Source organism: Babylonia areolata, chromosome 1 (genome assembly GCF_041734735.1).
Source record: "Babylonia areolata isolate BAREFJ2019XMU chromosome 1, ASM4173473v1, whole genome shotgun sequence".
Taxonomy (NCBI): Eukaryota; Metazoa; Mollusca; class Gastropoda; order Neogastropoda; family Buccinidae; genus Babylonia; species Babylonia areolata.
Genome location: NC_134876.1, coordinates 37,250,979 through 37,271,383, shown reverse-complemented (window position 1 = coordinate 37,271,383; position 20,405 = coordinate 37,250,979). Strand labels below are relative to the sequence as shown.

Below are 20,405 nucleotides of genomic sequence, written 5' to 3'. Positions count from 1 at the left end.
CAATTGTTTACAGACCTCAGCGTTTTGACTTCTTATTTTGTAAAGACCTCTTATTTATTTTGTATCTTCTTTGTTTCATTCCAGTATGTTAGCATCGGTCACCACCTGGATTCATTATTGGAGGCTATGTGTGAAGAGAATCCTGCTGTGCGGATTGGTCTCAGGTCTGTTCTAGAGGTAAGTCATTTGTAAACAGATCCTCTTGGTTTTGTGGGAGGTCAGACAGCAGAGAAAAAAAATCAGGCCTCATATTTATATATCATTTTGGATAGGAAAGAAAACTGGCCTCCTCCCCAATGAGTTGAAGAATTTCTGTTCTGTTTCAAACCTTTCTTTCATATCTAGAATTATCAAGACAGTTGTTCTGACTCAGCTGTACTATTTCTCTCATAACGATCTTCTGGAAACATTCTGTCCCCTTACAGAAAATTCCACAGTAAAGAGACTGTTGTCCTCTGTGTTCTCAGTGGTCTGCTTGCCAGGGCTAATGAGAGATCTGTTACAGTACTTGGTGTGCTGATCATGCCATCCTGTTAGAGAGACTCTGAGTGTCCTTTGAAGTTGATGGTATTGCCCTTGACAGGTTCAAGTTGTATCTGACTGGCTGTGGACAGTCTGTCAGTGGTGTTTTGTCTTCTCCCCGCCCACTTGATCATGCAGTACCTCAGGGTTCAGTGTTGGGGCCAGTACTTTTTGACTCACTTGTATAAACAAAGTGAGTCTGTGTTATAACCTGATGTTCGGTTGTATGTATGTATGTGTGTGTGTGTGTGTATATGTATGCATGTCTGTGTGTCTGTGATACAGTTTAACATTACCATTTTCTCTGGAAATTGTCTGCCAATACCAAATTTGGCGTAAGCATTGTGCGCACACGTAACGCAAGCACTTGCACACGCACACACACACACACACACACGCACGCATGCACACACACATGCACTCGCCCATACAGTATACACACACATGCAAGAAAAAGAGGGGAAAAGAAAAAAAGAAAAGGGAAGGAAGGGAGAAAAAAAAAAGGGGGGGTGAGAAAAAAAACAACAACAAAAACAAAACAAAAAAAAACAGAAGGAAGAAAAAGAAAAAAGGCTAAGAACATGCGTGAAAAACTGGTTGCCTGAATTTCTCGGCTTTGACAAGTAAAAACAACAAGAAACTGAGCATGAAGAAAATATGAGTGCAGGGAAAGAAATATTGTACTTTGTCTCAGCTTTGCCCTCTCCCGTCCAACCCCCCTTCACCTCCTTTTTATTACTTTTATTCATATATTTATTTATTTATTTTAATTTTTGATCAGTCTTTGTTAAATATATCTAGGAACATGGATATTGCTTTCGACAAATGACGAAGCAGTACCACATTTTTTTCTTCTTCTTTTTTTTAAGATTAAGAATAGTATCAGAAGTCATTGTTACACTTGTAAATTTTAATGGAACTTTTGCCTGCCAAACATGTCTGAGGGATGAGAAAAGGATGGTTGGGGCAGGTAGTAAAATCAGTGCTTTTATTTATTTATTTATATTTTTCTTCTTCCCCCCCCCCCCCTCCCCCTGCTCTCTCTGTGTTGGATCCATCAATACTTTCTCTTTTTTTTTTTTCTTTTTTTTTTGTTGGTTGTTGTTGTTGTAAAACATTGGTGATTAGATAATTGCGCCAAAAAAGTGTAACGCTTTCACTCATTTTTTCTGGTGTTTTCATATATACCTGCCCATTAGGGGGACATTGTACTGTCGCGTGTTCCGATTCTTCTGCTTTATGCTTTTTAATATTGCAAGGCACTCCCACCACCCACTCCCCCTTGTCTTCAGCCTTGCTTTATGTCTCATTGTTTCTGATTAATAGAGACCCTCTTCCCTTTTGTGCAGTCATGCAGTTGATTGAACTAAACATAGGAGCACATGTCAGTGGTTGGGTAATGTTCATTGCCATGAACAGTGTGCAAGTGAAGATTGTAATTTTTTACTTCTCTTTTTTTCTTTTTGTATGTACAAATTTTTGTATGTTTTTGTGTGGATGTCAATTGTTTTCGAAGATATAAACAAATTGTATTGGGTGATCTAATGTTCAGACTACATCAGTGTCTTTGTAGTCTCTGGGCGGTTTGGGTACACAACAGTATGACAAATGGAAATTATATATACAAAAGCTTGGGGGTTTTTGTGTGGTTTCTTTTTTTTGTTGTTTGTTTGTCAATGGCATCTCACGCTTTTGTATGTCCATTCTTCAGTCCCTGTTGTTGTTTTTTGTGGAAATGTATTCTTGTCAGATTTTACTTGCCCAGGACTTCTGGTTTTATGTAATTGACATGTGTTGCCTATACTACTTTAAAAAAAAGTTTAAGTCTTTGCGTGTAACTGTTTTCTTAAATGGAATCCATAAGCATTTACAATTGCCAAGGCCTTGGAAACCAGAAAAAAGAAGGGATGTCTTTCAATATTTAAAACAAAAGAATCATTCTGTCTATTTTTTGCAAGATACTCATTTTGAGCCCAGTTTAGAAAACTCTATTTGAACTGAATGGGGATACACTTGTTTCTTTTCATGGAACAACTGACAATCTTGGGGTGTAGCTATTTTTATTTAACAATTTTGAGCTTAAAGTGAAAAGTGTAGATAAGGACATTGGAGGGAATTATATATTTATACCACTTGTGACAGTAGAATACAGAATTAATTATTAATAAATGTATATGGCCCTAATAGAGACGACCCTGTCTTTTCTGAAAATTTAAAGAATGAATTAAGAAAATTACTTTTCCCCTTCGTGGGGCTTTTAAAAAATGACAGCCATCCTTTTTGCTTTTTCCACTGGTAGCGAAAGCCTGAAAAAATTCGTTCCCCTAGCTAAGAGAAAAGATGTTGATAAGGTTGAAAAACCCCCACAAAAAATGTTTGCGGCCACAGAGGCCACCTTTTTGCCCTTTATACAGCACAGTAACCACCCCCTTTTTTGGGCATTTTGTTCGCCCCCCATCCTCTTGAACATGAATCCGATCAAACCCCCAAACCCTAGGCGTTGGACAATTATTTCCCCCCCAGGGCTTCCTTCCCACCTTTTCAGTTTTTACAAACCATGCGTAGTTTTTCGGGGCAATCTGCAGCAATCTCCCGGGTCCGCAGCAACGAAGGCCCTTAGCCGGTGGCAGCACACAATACCGGGGCCCGCTTGTTCTTTATAATTTAACGCCCCGGGAACCCAAAGCTTGCTGGTTCCCCCCTCTCCAGGTTTTTTCCCCTCTCCCCCACCGGGTGGCTCCTATTAAATCCCATGCAGGCCCCCCCATTCACAGAGTATCTTCTGTTTCCCCCATCGCCCCAACAGTGACCCCCCCCAAAGGGGGTTCTCACAGAATGGGTGATACCTGGGGTCCCCCGTCAAGCATGTCTTTCCAGGGGACCCCCCCCCGAGGTTTTATGGACCTCATTCTTTGCCAAGGCCTTTGAGGAAACCTTTTTTTGCACTGTGGCGCAGCACCATGTTTTCGGGACACTTGCCCCACAAACCCCTCACACTGCTTCTTCCTTACATTTCAGAGAACCCCCTTGGTGGCCCCCCTTTATACCTCAAAGCAACAACAACCCTTTTCCTGTTTTACTCATGCTACTCATGCCCCCCAAAAGCTATACGCAACAAACACCATTCGTCCCACCCCTCTGGTTCCCCCCATACTTCAGGGGACCACCGGGGGCCCAAGCCAGTCATGGGTCTACCCCCTTTCTCAGTTGGCCCTTTATACAAACTTTCCCCGGAGACACCTCTTCCATTAGGAACCCCCCCACAAAAAGACCCATGGCCTAAGGCACCCAAGCAACTCCCAACTGATTTCCAACCCACCTGTTAATGCCTACAACATACCCTATGCGTCAGCACCAACCCCGCAAGAAGCCACCAAGTATCATTCCCCTTTAGCCTATGCCTGCCACTATGCCCACAAAGGCCAGTGTCGCTTTTTTTAGCTACAAAAGGGGGCAGGGGGGGTTTCACCCCCTCACCTGTCGCTCCATAGAGCTTACAGAAGGGGGTCACCCGAAGGCAAGCCCAAAAAAAAAAAAAAAAAAAAAAAAAAAAAAAAAAAAAAAAAAAAAAAAAAAAAAAAAAAAAAAAAAAAAAAAAAAAAAAAAAAAAAAAAAAAAAAAAAAAAAAAAAAAAAAAAAAAAAAAAAAAAAAAAAAAAAAAAAAAAAAAAAAAAAAAAAAAAAAAAAAAAAAAAAAAAAAAAAAAAAAAAAAAAAAAAAAAAAAAAAAAAAAAAAAAAAAAAAAAAAAAAAAAAAAAAAAAAAAAAAAAAAAAAAAAAAAAAAAAAAAAAAAAAAAAAAAAAAAAAAAAAAAAAAAAAAAAAAAAAAAAAAAAAAAAAAAAAAAAAAAAAAAAAAAAAAAAAAAAAAAAAAAAAAAAAAAAAAAAAAAAAAAAAAAAAAAAAAAAAAAAAAAAAAAAAAAAAAAAAAAAAAAAAAAAAAAAAAAAAAAAAAAAAAAAAAAAAAAAAAAAAAAAAAAAAAAAAAAAAAAAAAAAAAAAAAAAAAAAAAAAAAAAAAAAAAAAAAAAAAAAAAAAAAAAAAAAAAAAAAAAAAAAAAAAAAAAAAAAAAAAAAAAAAAAAAAAAAAAAAAAAAAAAAAAAAAAAAAAAAAAAAAAAAAAAAAAAAAAAAAAAAAAAAAAAAAAAAAAAAAAAAAAAAAAAAAAAAAAAAAAAAAAAAAAAAAAAAAAAAAAAAAAAAAAAAAAAAAAAAAAAAAAAAAAAAAAAAAAAAAAAAAAAAAAAAAAAAAAAAAAAAAAAAAAAAAAAAAAAAAAAAAAAAAAAAAAAAAAAAAAAAAAAAAAAAAAAAAAAAAAAAAAAAAAAAAAAAAAAAAAAAAAAAAAAAAAAAAAAAAAAAAAAAAAAAAAAAAAAAAAAAAAAAAAAAAAAAAAAAAAAAAAAAAAAAAAAAAAAAAAAAAAAAAAAAAAAAAAAAAAAAAAAAAAAAAAAAAAAAAAAAAAAAAAAAAAAAAAAAAAAAAAAAAAAAAAAAAAAAAAAAAAAAAAAAAAAAAAAAAAAAAAAAAAAAAAAAAAAAAAAAAAAAAAAAAAAAAAAAAAAAAAAAAAAAAAAAAAAAAAAAAAAAAAAAAAAAAAAAAAAAAAAAAAAAAAAAAAAAAAAAAAAAAAAAAAAAAAAAAAAAAAAAAAAAAAAAAAAAAAAAAAAAAAAAAAAAAAAAAAAAAAAAAAAAAAAAAAAAAAAAAAAAAAAAAAAAAAAAAAAAAAAAAAAAAAAAAAAAAAAAAAAAAAAAAAAAAAAAAAAAAAAAAAAAAAAAAAAAAAAAAAAAAAAAAAAAAAAAAAAAAAAAAAAAAAAAAAAAAAAAAAAAAAAAAAAAAAAAAAAAAAAAAAAAAAAAAAAAAAAAAAAAAAAAAAAAAAAAAAAAAAAAAAAAAAAAAAAAAAAAAAAAAAAAAAAAAAAAAAAAAAAAAAAAAAAAAAAAAAAAAAAAAAAAAAAAAAAAAAAAAAAAAAAAAAAAAAAAAAAAAAAAAAAAAAAAAAAAAAAAAAAAAAAAAAAAAAAAAAAAAAAAAAAAAAAAAAAAAAAAAAAAAAAAAAAAAAAAAAAAAAAAAAAAAAAAAAAAAAAAAAAAAAAAAAAAAAAAAAAAAAAAAAAAAAAAAAAAAAAAAAAAAAAAAAAAAAAAAAAAAAAAAAAAAAAAAAAAAAAAAAAAAAAAAAAAAAAAAAAAAAAAAAAAAAAAAAAAAAAAAAAAAAAAAAAAAAAAAAAAAAAAAAAAAAAAAAAAAAAAAAAAAAAAAAAAAAAAAAAAAAAAAAAAAAAAAAAAAAAAAAAAAAAAAAAAAAAAAAAAAAAAAAAAAAAAAAAAAAAAAAAAAAAAAAAAAAAAAAAAAAAAAAAAAAAAAAAAAAAAAAAAAAAAAAAAAAAAAAAAAAAAAAAAAAAAAAAAAAAAAAAAAAAAAAAAAAAAAAAAAAAAAAAAAAAAAAAAAAAAAAAAAAAAAAAAAAAAAAAAAAAAAAAAAAAAAAAAAAAAAAAAAAAAAAAAAAAAAAAAAAAAAAAAAAAAAAAAAAAAAAAAAAAAAAAAAAAAAAAAAAAAAAAAAAAAAAAAAAAAAAAAAAAAAAAAAAAAAAAAAAAAAAAAAAAAAAAAAAAAAAAAAAAAAAAAAAAAAAAAAAAAAAAAAAAAAAAAAAAAAAAAAAAAAAAAAAAAAAAAAAAAAAAAAAAAAAAAAAAAAAAAAAAAAAAAAAAAAAAAAAAAAAAAAAAAAAAAAAAAAAAAAAAAAAAAAAAAAAAAAAAAAAAAAAAAAAAAAAAAAAAAAAAAAAAAAAAAAAAAAAAAAAAAAAAAAAAAAAAAAAAAAAAAAAAAAAAAAAAAAAAAAAAAAAAAAAAAAAAAAAAAAAAAAAAAAAAAAAAAAAAAAAAAAAAAAAAAAAAAAAAAAAAAAAAAAAAAAAAAAAAAAAAAAAAAAAAAAAAAAAAAAAAAAAAAAAAAAAAAAAAAAAAAAAAAAAAAAAAAAAAAAAAAAAAAAAAAAAAAAAAAAAAAAAAAAAAAAAAAAAAAAAAAAAAAAAAAAAAAAAAAAAAAAAAAAAAAAAAAAAAAAAAAAAAAAAAAAAAAAAAAAAAAAAAAAAAAAAAAAAAAAAAAAAAAAAAAAAAAAAAAAAAAAAAAAAAAAAAAAAAAAAAAAAAAAAAAAAAAAAAAAAAAAAAAAAAAAAAAAAAAAAAAAAAAAAAAAAAAAAAAAAAAAAAAAAAAAAAAAAAAAAAAAAAAAAAAAAAAAAAAAAAAAAAAAAAAAAAAAAAAAAAAAAAAAAAAAAAAAAAAAAAAAAAAAAAAAAAAAAAAAAAAAAAAAAAAAAAAAAAAAAAAAAAAAAAAAAAAAAAAAAAAAAAAAAAAACCCCCCCCCCCCCCCCCCCCCCCCCCCCCCCCCCCCCCCCCCCCCCCCCCCCCCCCCCCCCCCCCCCCCCCCCCCCCCCCCCCCCCCCCCCCCCCCCCCCCCCCCCCCCCCCCCCCCCCCCCCCCCCCCCCCCCCCCCCCCCCCCCCCCCCCCCCCCCCCCCCCCCCCCCCCCCCCCCCCCCCCCCCCCCCCCCCCCCCCCCCCCCCCCCCCCCCCCCCCCCCCCCCCCCCCCCCCCCCCCCCCCCCCCCCCCCCCCCCCCCCCCCCCCCCCCCCCCCCCCCCCCCCCCCCCCCCCCCCCCCCCCCCCCCCCCCCCCCCCCCCCCCCCCCCCCCCCCCCCCCCCCCCCCCCCCCCCCCCCCCCCCCCCCCCCCCCCCCCCCCCCCCCCCCCCCCCCCCCCCCCCCCCCCCCCCCCCCCCCCCCCCCCCCCCCCCCCCCCCCCCCCCCCCCCCCCCCCCCCCCCCCCCCCCCCCCCCCCCCCCCCCCCCCCCCCCCCCCCCCCCCCCCCCCCCCCCCCCCCCCCCCCCCCCCCCCCCCCCCCCCCCCCCCCCCCCCCCCCCCCCCCCCCCCCCCCCCCCCCCCCCCCCCCCCCCCCCCCCCCCCCCCCCCCCCCCCCCCCCCCCCCCCCCCCCCCCCCCCCCCCCCCCCCCCCCCCCCCCCCCCCCCCCCCCCCCCCCCCCCCCCCCCCCCCCCCCCCCCCCCCCCCCCCCCCCCCCCCCCCCCCCCCCCCCCCCCCCCCCCCCCCCCCCCCCCCCCCCCCCCCCCCCCCCCCCCCCCCCCCCCCCCCCCCCCCCCCCCCCCCCCCCCCCCCCCCCCCCCCCCCCCCCCCCCCCCCCCCCCCCCCCCCCCCCCCCCCCCCCCCCCCCCCCCCCCCCCCCCCCCCCCCCCCCCCCCCCCCCCCCCCCCCCCCCCCCCCCCCCCCCCCCCCCCCCCCCCCCCCCCCCCCCCCCCCCCCCCCCCCCCCCCCCCCCCCCCCCCCCCCCCCCCCCCCCCCCCCCCCCCCCCCCCCCCCCCCCCCCCCCCCCCCCCCCCCCCCCCCCCCCCCCCCCCCCCCCCCCCCCCCCCCCCCCCCCCCCCCCCCCCCCCCCCCCCCCCCCCCCCCCCCCCCCCCCCCCCCCCCCCCCCCCCCCCCCCCCCCCCCCCCCCCCCCCCCCCCCCCCCCCCCCCCCCCCCCCCCCCCCCCCCCCCCCCCCCCCCCCCCCCCCCCCCCCCCCCCCCCCCCCCCCCCCCCCCCCCCCCCCCCCCCCCCCCCCCCCCCCCCCCCCCCCCCCCCCCCCCCCCCCCCCCCCCCCCCCCCCCCCCCCCCCCCCCCCCCCCCCCCCCCCCCCCCCCCCCCCCCCCCCCCCCCCCCCCCCCCCCCCCCCCCCCCCCCCCCCCCCCCCCCCCCCCCCCCCCCCCCCCCCCCCCCCCCCCCCCCCCCCCCCCCCCCCCCCCCCCCCCCCCCCCCCCCCCCCCCCCCCCCCCCCCCCCCCCCCCCCCCCCCCCCCCCCCCCCCCCCCCCCCCCCCCCCCCCCCCCCCCCCCCCCCCCCCCCCCCCCCCCCCCCCCCCCCCCCCCCCCCCCCCCCCCCTTAACCCTAAGGCCCACCATTCTCTGGGCCACAAAAAACTTTTCAGAAAATGTGCCACAAATTCCCCATTTTCAAAAGCATCTTTCCCGCGTTCCAAATCAGAGGGGGAGTCGCCCATCCTTCCTTCCCCCCTTTTCCGACCGGCCCTCACGGGAAAACATCCCTTTTCAGCTCTTTCACCCCGGAACTGACCCCACTGGTTTTTGGGTTAAAAAAAGGTTCTCTCTTCGAAATAGAAGAGTTCAATCTTTTTCCCACTCCTTTCACCCTGGAGGCGACCCTCAGGAATATCACTCATCCCAAAATCGGAATTTTTTAAAACTTTTACCCGCAACAAAAAAGGAACAGGGTTTTTTTTTTCCGGGTTCCAGGGCTTTGGGATTCGTGGGAACGAAACGACCGCTCCAAACCTGTAAGAAAAAATTGTCCCGATCCTTTTTGCCATATACAAAATAACGGGAAGGAACACCTACTTTTGGGTCTAGGCAAAATGGACACCCAATGACACAACCTTTTTCCCGACCCCGGACCTAAAAGAGACCCCCCTTTGGGGGAAACAAAAGGGGTATCGGTGTGGCAACCGGGGCGGGGCAAAACTTTTTTTTTAACTCATTCTTTCGGTTTAAGGGGGAAACCCCTCATCTTCCCTGTAAGCCTCTCACCGTAAAAACCCCCTCCTTGATTGTGGGGTCTGCTACAGATCAACATTTCACGCGGTTTTTGAAGACTTTGTTTCTGATTCCCCCGTGGCCTGATATTCTTTAAAAAAAGTAACCTTTTTAACCAGATTTGAGGGTTTTAAAAATAGGAATTTTTTTTTAACTTTGGATGAAATTTGAAATGTGACCCGTTTTTTTGGTTTTTTTTACTTTATAGTTATTGACCGGGGATAGCCTTAGTGGGCCTTTGTGGTCGGGGAGCTCAAAAACCCTAATTTCATTTCATTTCTTTTTCACCCCCCCTCTCCAACACTCATTCTAGGGTACTATCGCACACACAAGGGAACTTCAAACGACACACAACCCCCCCTACCCCCCCCCCAACCCCACACACAAAAAACGGATATTTTTCACACCCGCACTTTTAATTTCTTTTCCCCACGTTAGGCGTGCTACACACTACCCCACCCTACGCCCCCCCCCCCCCCCCCCCCCCCAAACCCCCTCCCCCCCCAAACCCAAACCACGTGCACGAACTCTCCTGACACTTGTTACACTTACACCCCCGCGCAAAGCACAAAGCACACAAAAACACAGACCCCCACACACACACACACACACACAAGCACAGAGCGCCTTATTGGCCGCAAAAAATGGAAAAATCTCTGATCCAAGAACTGGGTCTAGTGGTTTTTCCAGTCTATTTATTTAGAAAAGCCCCCGAAACTCCCGTTTTGTTTTGAAGAAATTTCCAAGTTGGGTTTGGGAAAAGATCCGAATTTTTTTGATTTGCAAAGCACATGCCTACCTTCAGCTAACTATGGGTGCTCCCTCCTCTCCTTTATTTCTTTGAGCAATCTTGTATGGCCTTTACCTGTTCTTTTTTATATCTTTGCTTTTCTGAATTTTGATTTTTTTAATTAGGGGGGGACTCTCGTCGTTTTGTTACCACAATCGAGCTCGCTCATTTTCCCCAAACACCCGCATGTCCCAGCTATGACGATTAAATTTTTTAATCTGAAATTTGCGCATTTCCAACCCCCGGCTTCCCCTTCCATTTCAATTTCGGGTAGGTCATTTATCGGTTAGAATCGGCATTTGGTTTCCGGGGAGAAAACATGCACTGGAGGGATTTTTACACTTCAACTTCCCTGTTTGGGGGAAGGTTGTACTTTTAGCACATTTTTCCCTTCCCCAATTTTTTTTTCCATTTTTTTACGGAACCCCCCAAACCCAAAGGTCTTTGGGGACTGAGCCATCTTTTAAATGAATGATGCCCACTTTTTTACTGTTTCCTTTTATGATAGCTTCACTTCCGATCAGTTTTTGCCCTCTGGCCATTCCCAACAGTGTCATTCCTAGAGTGGTAAAATGGCTGTGTGGAATAGGGGTTGTGGTTTTCAGGGTTTTTCTCTCCCATTCTTTTTGTATCTTTCAGGTCTTGTAGTCGGCATACTAGCTGGATTGTGCCTTCTGCTTGCCGCATCCATGATCTTCCTCGTCCTAGACGGCTGCCTTTTGGTTCTTTGACTGCGTCATGCAGTGGTTTTGAGGGTTTTCTAATGCGCTGAAGTAGGTCTTAACCTGTTTCTATACTTGTTTCTGACCTGCACTGAAGGAAGGTCAAGCAGGTATCGCATGGTTTCCGTGGGCGTGTCTTTTGTTGTTCCAAGGATCAGCCCTTATAGCTTCATTTTGAACTCTTTCTAATTTTAGGAGGTTGCTTTGAGATGGTGTTGTTAGCCCAAGTCGGTAGTCGATCACACTGAGTACGAGTGATTGGTATAGCAGGAAGAGGTGGCGTTGTTCAGTACCTTTGGTTGCCATTGCCTTTAAGACTGAAAGGCCCTTTTTGGCATTTGAGAACTGTATTTTCCGTATGTTTTCTGAAGGTCAGCATCCTGTCAAACTGTATTCCTAGGTAGTGTAGGCATTCAGTTTCCTTGATCTGAATCCTGTCGAATGACAACAGGTGGTGGTGATTTGCTCGCGGTTCTGGTGTTTGAGGGTGCACGGCAACATTTTGGGCTTTCGCTGGATTGATGGAAGATCCTGTGTCTTTGCACTATTGAGCAATATTGTTTAGTTGTTTCTGGACAGCTTTAGTCTTTCCTGAGCATCTTTCGAAGTTTTTGAAGACCACAAGAGTAAGTACCCGAACTATTCCATTGTTGTTTAAGTCTGCAAAGGCCCTTCATGTAGATGTTGTAGAGGACAGGAGAGAGCGGAGAAACTTGTGGCAGTCCCATGGTATAGTTTAGAAGGTGCAGACATCCAATCTCCAAGGCGTAGGATGACGTTCTTTCCTGAAGCGCTGCTGCTATCTATCTTGTCAGTGCCAAACTTACTCATACCTTAGTAGCAGCTCCATGAGGTGCGCAAACTGGACTTTATTGCATGGCATCTTCAAGGTCGATTGCTACTGCTAAGTGTCTCCTTTTCTTTGAAATCCTTCATATACCTCATATGCAAAAGCAGCTGCATTTTCCCTTGTGGACTTGCCTGTTCTGTAACCACCTTGATTTGAAGGGAGAAGGTGCCTGTGTTCAAGATCCCTTGCAAGTTTCCTGCTATCATGCATTCCATGAGCTTTCCAGCAATGTTTTGCATGGTTAGGATTCGGTAGCTGCTTACCTGACCGATGGTCCTTCCTGGTTTTGGTATGGGTTTTAAGAAGCTGGTGTCCAGTCAATACAGATTGAAAAGTTGCTTCTGTCTTCTTCCGATAGCTCCTTGATGTCCGAGTAGCGAACTTTGTCTGGGCCAGGGAGCCGATTCTTTCTTGCATTTGGCTATTGCTTCGTTTAGATCATCTATTGTCAGGTCATCATCGGGTCCAGTCTGTATAATGGTTTGGTTTAACTCCTCAACATATTTTTTCATGTAAGTTTCTTTAATCACTCTGTTGTTATGAAACGTTGAGCATCGCGGATCCTTTTTCTTCATTTGTCTTTTTAAGCTTGGTTCCGTCGGTATCTAACATGTCTGGGGTTGTTGTTGTGCACGTTTCCCTTCCATGCAACGATAAAATTGCCAGAACTCTGTCAGTGTTCTGTCATAACTGAGTGCCTTGCAAAACTGTTTCCACTTGTCATTTTTGGCCTCTGAGCAATGACTTCAAGCTGTTTAGTTTTTTCTTTCATTTTTGTTTCAATATCTTTGTCCGGAGAAGCTTTTGTTCTTTCTTTTCCAAAGTTGACAGCCGCATGTTTTTCTATCCAGGCTCTCACTGTGTCGGTATTCCATCATGGGGGGGCTGAATAGTTTGCATTCGGTTCGGTGCCATTCTTTTGTTTCTTCTTGCGTCTTAGTTTTTCGATGATGGTGACTCTTTGGATTTATACTGGAATGGATCACGCAGTTTCATACAGGGTTTATCTGATAGTTTCTGTAGACTGAAAACTACCGGGAGGTGGTCACTGCCTTGGTGTGGAAGCGTCTCTGCATTCATTCCTGCTCTGAATTTTGGAGATGTTAGAGCATTGTCGATCACACTGTCACTGTCCCCTTGTCTTGTTCCAAGGCGAGTTGGGGATGTGGTTGTTAATGGGCTAAGAAGAATTTCCCCTATCATTCCTTCAAGTGCGAGTCCTTGTGGGTTGGTGTTCCGCTGGTCCCATAACTTCGATCTGGCATTAAGGTCTCCACAGATAATGACTGAGTCTCCAAGTTCGTTCTCTATTTCATCTAAAAAGGGCCCAATCCTCTTGTTGTGCGGGTTCCTGGGTGAACATAGGCATTGATGAGCACAATGCTTTTGTGAATTCTGTCAGGTTTTCAAACACACACCCACTAGTTCACATGAGTTTGCTACACCATTTCTCTAGATTTATGGTGGAAACTTTGTTTTTTAGGTTTTGTTCAGTATGATTGCTACTCCTCGTCCTTCATTCCTTTGAAAGACTGTGAAATTCACAAACTGTATTGGTCTGTCTGCACTTGTCCTGGTCTCTTAGAGACATAAAATGTCAAAATGCCTGATTAGTTTCCCTTTAATTGAACACTGCTGAGTGTATGAAAAAAATTCTGCGATCCTCAAATCCTACACTACGGCATGTCATTCTGAGCAGTTAAGACCTAACAAATTCAATTTTCTAAACATTGTTCCGGAAGTCTGATATTTTTCCATTTTCTGTTCTGTTCATTTCACTCTTTCCTTTTTGACTCACTTGTGTAAACAAAGTGAGTCTATGTTTTAACCTGGTGTTCGGTTGTCTGTGTGTGTGTGTGTGTGTGTGTGTCTGTGTGTCCGTGGTAAACTTTAACATTGACATTTTCTCTGCAACTACTTTGTCAGTTGACACCAAATTTGGCATAAAAATAGGAAAAATCCAGTTCTTTCCAGTCATCTTGTTTAAAAACAATATTGCGCTTCGGGATTGGCACAAAAAAATAAAGAATGAAGCCTAATTATATGCAAACTGCATTTACTGTTATATTTATATTTTTTGTATTCTCTAAACTTGGCACTTTGATCCGATATTCTGACCCAACAGCTAGAGCAGTCATTATTATCATTTTTTGTTCAAACAGGAACTTCTTTTGCTAAGCATGGAATTTTTATTTATTTTGCAAACGTTTTGGTTCAGATAGTAAAAAGGGGAAATTACTCTGTAATGCTAGTGGAGTTAATTTGCTTTAAACTGATCTTTCTCATCTTAAACATTACATTTTGAAACAAGAGAGGCAAGGCCTTCAAGACTCACTTGTGATGCACTTTTTAAAAAAAAATCCAAGCTTTTTATGTATTGAGTATAATTTCAAAATGTAATGTTTAAGATGAGAAAGATCAGTTTAAAGCAAACTAAGTTCCCCAGCAGAGTAACTTCCCTTGTTCTGCTATCTTCACCAAAACGTTTGCAATAAATAAAACTTCCATGCTTAGCAAAAGAAGTTCCTGTTTGAACAAAAAATGATAATAATGACAGATCCTTTGTTGGGTCGAATATCAGATCAAAGTGCCAAGTTTATAGAATACAAAAAATATAAATATAACAGTAAATGCATTATACTCAATACATAAAAACTTGGATTTTTTTTTAAAAGTGTATCACAAGTGAGTCTTGAAGGCCTTGCCTTCTTGTCTTTCTATGGTTTAGTTGGGAGGGCTTTGCCTTTTGTGAAAGTGATGTGTTACTGCTTTAATGTGTTATTCTGAAACTGGAAAATATCCCATTATTACATGACTGTTGTTCTTGATTGTCCAGGCCTGTGATTTACACACCAGACAACACCCTGAGAAAACTCCATATGCTCAAAACGATCTGCCACCTGTATTCATCTGTTTCTGGGATCTGTTAATCAGGTGAGTATTATGTATATATTTTTTCTGTTTTTCTTTTGTGTTGATTTCTGTGTTATATATATTATTCATTCATTAGTGTAGGAGAGCAATGATACAAAAACATGAACTAAAAAAAAGAGCAAAAGAAATGAAAATGATTGAAACGTACACTGAAAATATTTGACTTTAACTTCTCGAATGGGGCTTTGATGCATGCAGCCCCTTTTTAGCAATATGACATCATCATCAGTTATGTTTTTCTCTGTACTGTAAAAATCACCCCTACATAGTCATGTAGCATCTTGTTGAAAGCTAGAAAATTTCTGTCGTTGATTTTAGTGAAGAAAAGTTTAGTCAAATGGTGAAGAAATGGTGCAAAAACGTGTTATGCATTTGGCTTGCTCTGCTGCCATATGTAACTCTGCTGTTTGACAGAATTCCATTGAACTAGTGGTCTATTTCATTATTGTAGATCTGACAGACAATGCACTTCAGGAAGCACAGGCAGGTCAACAGTGCCCTCGGGGGAAAATGAAGGACAAAAGAGTGGAAGTTTTTTGAAACTGTGACATTATTTTCCTCAAGGCCACCGATTTTTCCAGGCCCAAACAGCCCTGACGTGGAATCACAACCATTGACAGCATGGAGAAAATGGTGAAAAAAAAGATAATCCAAATGCAGCTATGACACTGAAACAAGGGTCTCAATGAGAGAAAGTGTGTTCTATAATAAAATGTGTAAGTGCGGAAACGATAGGCGAAAGTAGAGTTTGTCTTGAATAATGTCATGAAGGTGTAGTTTAAAGCAGTCAGCAATATGTTGTCAACCACATTCTGTCACCTGCCCTTGCATCTTTTCCCTCCCTCAACTTTGTGAAGTGTCGTTAAGGCACCACACAGAGAAACTGTTTACCAGATTCCTCCAAGTCTTTCAGGAACTGTTCACCACATTCCTTCAGGTCTGTTACTTATGTATCAAACTGGTTTCTGCAAATGCTTTTCCTGTCTATTCTGTAATGTGGGCAGTCTATTATTCTTTTCTGTGTTCTCCTCTGTCTCCCTCCCTGAACATTTCCTTGGCAGCAGACATCAAGGACTGATCCACAACCTGCCATTTCCCTGTGGATTGTGTCTGGAGAAACTGCCAGGATGGCCTGAGACAACTCCCAATGGACAGAAAGAACATAATTCTGATGGCCTGGTGTTCATCAGCTCTTTTCTTCTGGAACTGGATCCTGTTTTATTGGACAGATAATCACTTGCAATTCTCTGTGGAAGGATTTATCTGCTGACCTATCATTTCACTCTATCGGGTAGCTACTTTTATCAAACTGTATCTTCAACTTGCGAGAGCAAGTAGAAATTTGGGGGACATGTAGATCTTTTTTGACCCACTTGTGTAAACAAAGTGAGTCTGTGTTTTAACTTGGTGTACAGTTGTCTGTGTGTGTGTGTGTATGTGTGTGTCTGTGGTAAACTTTAACATTGTCGTTTTCACTGGAAATACTTTGTCTGACCCTACCAATATTGGCTTAAACATAGTATGAAAATCATCTCAGTCATACCAGTAAGTCTCCCGAATTAAACCGTATTTCCGAATTATTAACAGTTTATTTCGTTGAGATGTGTTCTGAAATCCGAAAATTCTAAAAACTGCTTTCCACTGAGTTTGGCCGACTAGAACATAGGTAAATTGTGTTCGAGAGACAACATGACCTCATGTTTCTTGTTCACAATTGAAAGGAAAGAAACACAAATTCAGGACAGAACACTTAACAGTGATACTAACTACACCATTGACGTGTTTACTGCATATAAATATTCTGAAGACAACACTGAATTAACTGGAATGAACATAAAAGAAAAATTGAATAGATCGTTTCTTTCAGACCGTTGTAGACTAGTTTGTGCAGATCTAGAGATCTACCATGTGCTGCGATTTGCTTGAAGGAGATGGCAATGTCTCCTTAACCGCCCAAATAAAAGAATAATTGAAATAGAATAAAACACACAAAATTCTAAAATTTAAACGGCGTTATCACGTCAACTACCATCACATCTATTTATCGCACTTAGAAGAAAATGTCAACATTGCTTTAAGTTTTAAATTTGGTCATTTGACGTCAGATGTGCCGCAGCCTTTGGGATTAGTCTGCTTGCATTGGAACTGAACATGAGTGGTTCGAATCCACTCGCATGCCTTTTTTTTTTTTTTTCCTCCCAAGCTTATATATTAGTTAATACAGAGCACTTTTCAATGATTTTTTAAATCTCTTTCTTTTTCCTCCTCATGATTCCTTTACTGGATAAAGTGCGAAACACAAGTGAGTCTTTACTTACGTGTCTCCATGTGAACTAAACCTTATTTGAGATTTTCGATCCGATACTAAATACACACAACGGGTGATTTCATTTTCATTCCTTTGATGCCCAGGGTCAACTGTCTGACCATTATTGGCATTTGGGGTTGCTAACCGGTGTAAAAAAAAAAGAAGAAAAAAAAGCAGGCTGGGGATTTAAATGTGTGCTGCCACCCTCTGCCTGAAAGTGGCAGAGGACTGGGCACAGACCACATCCTCAGGAAGCATGTTTCCAGTCATGGAAATAACGATCGGAGTCTGCAGTCTGTTCTGCACACAATACGGGCAAAAGTACAGGAATGTGCCCTCCTCGCTCTTGATGGCTGGTGTTGCAGGAGGTCGCACTTTGCTTTCATGGCTCCCTCGGTGATCTTATAGAGAGCACACAGACGGGCAGATTTTCTGCGATGCTGGAGAGTCAGCCACTGCAAGAGCTCCATCATTTCAGAGACACTGGCCATCCTCTGGTATCGGTTCAGCACAAAATGAGCAGCTCTGTGCTCTACCACCTCAAGTCTGTCGATGTCACTCTGTGCTGTTGGATCCCAGACGGAGCTTGCATATTCCAGTATGGGTCTTATCAGTGACTTGTATGCCATTTCCTTGGTGGTAATAGGTGCTCTTTGAAGTTACGTCTAAGGAAGCTGAGGTCATGTTGGCTGAAGTAATAATATTATCCATATGAATGTTAAATTTTGTATTGCTCTGGATGGTAACTCCTAGATATTTTGTGGAGGACACTATCATAAGAGGCTGTCTGTGCAGGGAGTAGGTTGAGACACTGGGGGAGCGCTTGTTGGTGCAGGTCAGGATTGCACATTTATCTGGATGAAACCTCATCTCCCACTCCTTCTCCCACCTCTCACCTCTCATGCTCAAGGAGATCTTCCTGCAGGGTGTCATGGTCTTCAGGGACGAGGATGAGCCTATAGATGATCGTATCATTGGCAAAGAAGCGTGTGCGCGACTGCACTCTACTTGGCAGATCGTTCATGTAGATCAGGAATAGGCACAGTCCCAATACCGATCCTTGAGGAACTCCTCATTGAACTGCCATGTAGGACGATCTCATTCCATCCACCACCACTGACTGCCGCCGATCCTGCAGGAAGCCGGCCACCCAGGAATTAATGGATGGTAGTCTATTGACAGTAATACTAGTCTGTTTATTGGTGTACTGTTTCTTTTATGACTGTACAATGCTTTGTACATGCTTGTGTTGGCAGTGTACTTGTGTTATATGAGGGGACAACGTGTGTTTGAACTTGGGGTGGGATGGGTTCGTGCATGAGCATGTTTGTGTGTGTGTGTGTGTGTGTGTGTGTGTGTGTGTGTGTGTTTATATATGCGTGAAATGCAGCTGCGTGTTTCATTATTATGCTTTTCCTGCATGTATATGTTTTGTTTTCCCCCATTTTCAGATCTACTTTCTTTCTTTTTCATCTTTTTTTTTTCCAGAGGGCTTGAGGTGAAAGAAAAGCAAGAAAAAAAAAGCAGTTGTTACTTCTCAATTTACCATCTTGAAATTGATTTTGAATCCCCCCCCCGACCCCACCCTGCCCTACACACATATACACAAAAATTAATATTTTAACTTATTTGTTAAGCATGGTAAATTGATTTATCTATTATTATGACATATTTAAGTTCACTGTAAAGAAAATTGACTTTGCAGTCACCTTGGGCACGTTGTAACATGTTGCCATTTTCTCTGGATCTATGCAGACCAGCGTATGTTAGTTACTGAATTCAGTAAGCGGGTGCGAGAGAAAATACCGAGTCCACATTTCAAACAAATAAGTATTGGCTCTTTTTTGTTATGTTCAGTGTGATGTACAGTTCTATCCAGTACATTACAGTTTATTTCTTTGCAATTTTTTCCTTGGAATTTCTTCTTCTCTTGGACTACATGGAGAGTAAAGTGATTTAATAATCAGTTGTGTTGGGTTTGTGTTAATTTGAACAACATTTAGGGATGCCTGACAATGAACACAGCTGAAAAACAAAACAAAACAGTTTCTGTTCAGTATATAACCAAGTTTATATGATCAGCTAATGAAAATTGAAGTATTTTCACCCCAATGCAGCTCCTTCAACATGCCATGTATGCTAATTGGAATCTCCACATGACTGCTTGGCAGCCAATTTCAGCAGTGACCTGTTGCATGAAAGAGAGAACTGATTAGCAGGGAACATGCCTAATGTTAAACGAGCAATTTTGCTCTTTGGAGTTATATTTAAATTGAACACTTCCTCTCATTAAATGACAGTTTTGGTGTAATATACTGTATCCAGTCAAGATGATGCAAACTAGGCCTGACGGTTTGCTCTGTTTGGCCTAAGCTCATGGCGATCACAGGAGTAAGACACCCAGTCAAGTCCGTCCTGCTCTTGTCAATCAAATGTTGTAAACAGCTACAAGCAATGGCACATTCCTTTTGACAAGGCTCTTGACGCCATTATGCCAGGTTTTCTGCTCTGCCTCATCCAATGCTTTTTTGGTCTTTTAAGCCTTTCACTTCCGACTGTGGATATATCTGCAATTTAGGGGTAACTGCATTGTCAACAGTCCAGCCATTCATTTGCTCACGCATACCTCCTTTTCAAATGGTCACTGCATTGATGAGTGTTCAGAGTAATTCCTTGGCAGTTTTGGCTTGATTTTGATGCTTTAAAAAAAAAAAAAAATTATTTATTTTATTTTAGAGAGCAAAAAGCTGTTGAGCATGTCAACTTGGCTGCCAGAGCATACAGTACAGAAATAGTGGCTGGAATTTTGTTTGATTTTCTGCAGGTCAACAATAGCAACTACAAAAACGTGTTAGAAAACGAAGTAGTGTCTTTGATCAACTACTGACACTAGACTACAAGTACAACACCATGTTGCTCGAACACATCGTTTACAACTGCCATCATCAGTTGCTATGTCTCCATGCTTCTTTCCCTTAGTTTACCACTTCCAGTATATACTTCCGGTATCAACATCGTAGTTGACGATTGACGATAATTAACAAACTCATCTCTCTTTATAAAAAGAAAGAAGATCTACTCAATGATTTTTCCATCTTCAAGTGCTTTCAGCAGCACTGTTGATGAAGCTCTTGATCTTGGTAACCTGGGTCAGGAGTTTGGCGTCTCTGCGGTCCTCAAGGGGCTGGAGCTCTGTGATGGTTTCAAGCTCCTGAATTGGTGTAGACCTCATGGCCCCTGTGATGATACCGGTAGCTTGATTCTGAACCTTTCTGATACGTTCAAAGTTGGACTTGGCCGTAGTGCCCCATGCAGTCATGCCATACTCCAGCACTGGCCTGACTCTACCAGTGTACAGCCTCGTGAGGGTTGTGTTATCCGCGCCCCATGTTGTTCCTGCAAGTCGTACTTTTGCTCTTGATTCTGCTTTCTCTGCTTGCTTCTTCCACGTCAGGCATTTGTCAAAAGTGACTCCCAGGTACGTGGGGTTGTTCTCAGCAAGCAGAGTTTGTCCATTGATGCGCAGGTTGGCCTTCCGTTCTTTGGGTGATAGGCTGAAAACAGTGTAAGTGGTCGTTTTGGCATTAATTGTCACCAGCCACTGTTTTGTCCACCTTAGGAGAACATTCAGCGCCTGCTGTAGTCTGTAGTTGGCAGTTGTGAGGTGTTCTTCTGAGCACCATAGGACAAGATCATCTGCATAGATGACTCCCT

The 20,405-nt window shown here is 40.4% G+C and overlaps 1 protein-coding gene across 21 annotated transcripts in view; it reads left to right on the top strand.

Moving 5' to 3' along the window:
* LOC143282461 (tyrosine-protein phosphatase non-receptor type 13-like) overlaps positions 1-20,405 on the top strand; it is a 590,260-nt gene that overhangs the window by 116,275 nt on the left and 453,580 nt on the right. Inside the window, exons 1-2 of one of the 21 annotated variants that reach the window (XM_076588150.1) lie at positions 83-177; positions 14,286-14,383. The exons of the other annotated variants lie outside the window; for them this stretch is intronic. The gene's annotated coding sequence lies outside the window, so the exon portion shown is untranslated. Of the gene's footprint in view, positions 1-82; positions 178-14,285; positions 14,384-20,405 lie in introns of those variants that run through there. 21 annotated transcript variants of the gene reach the window in all.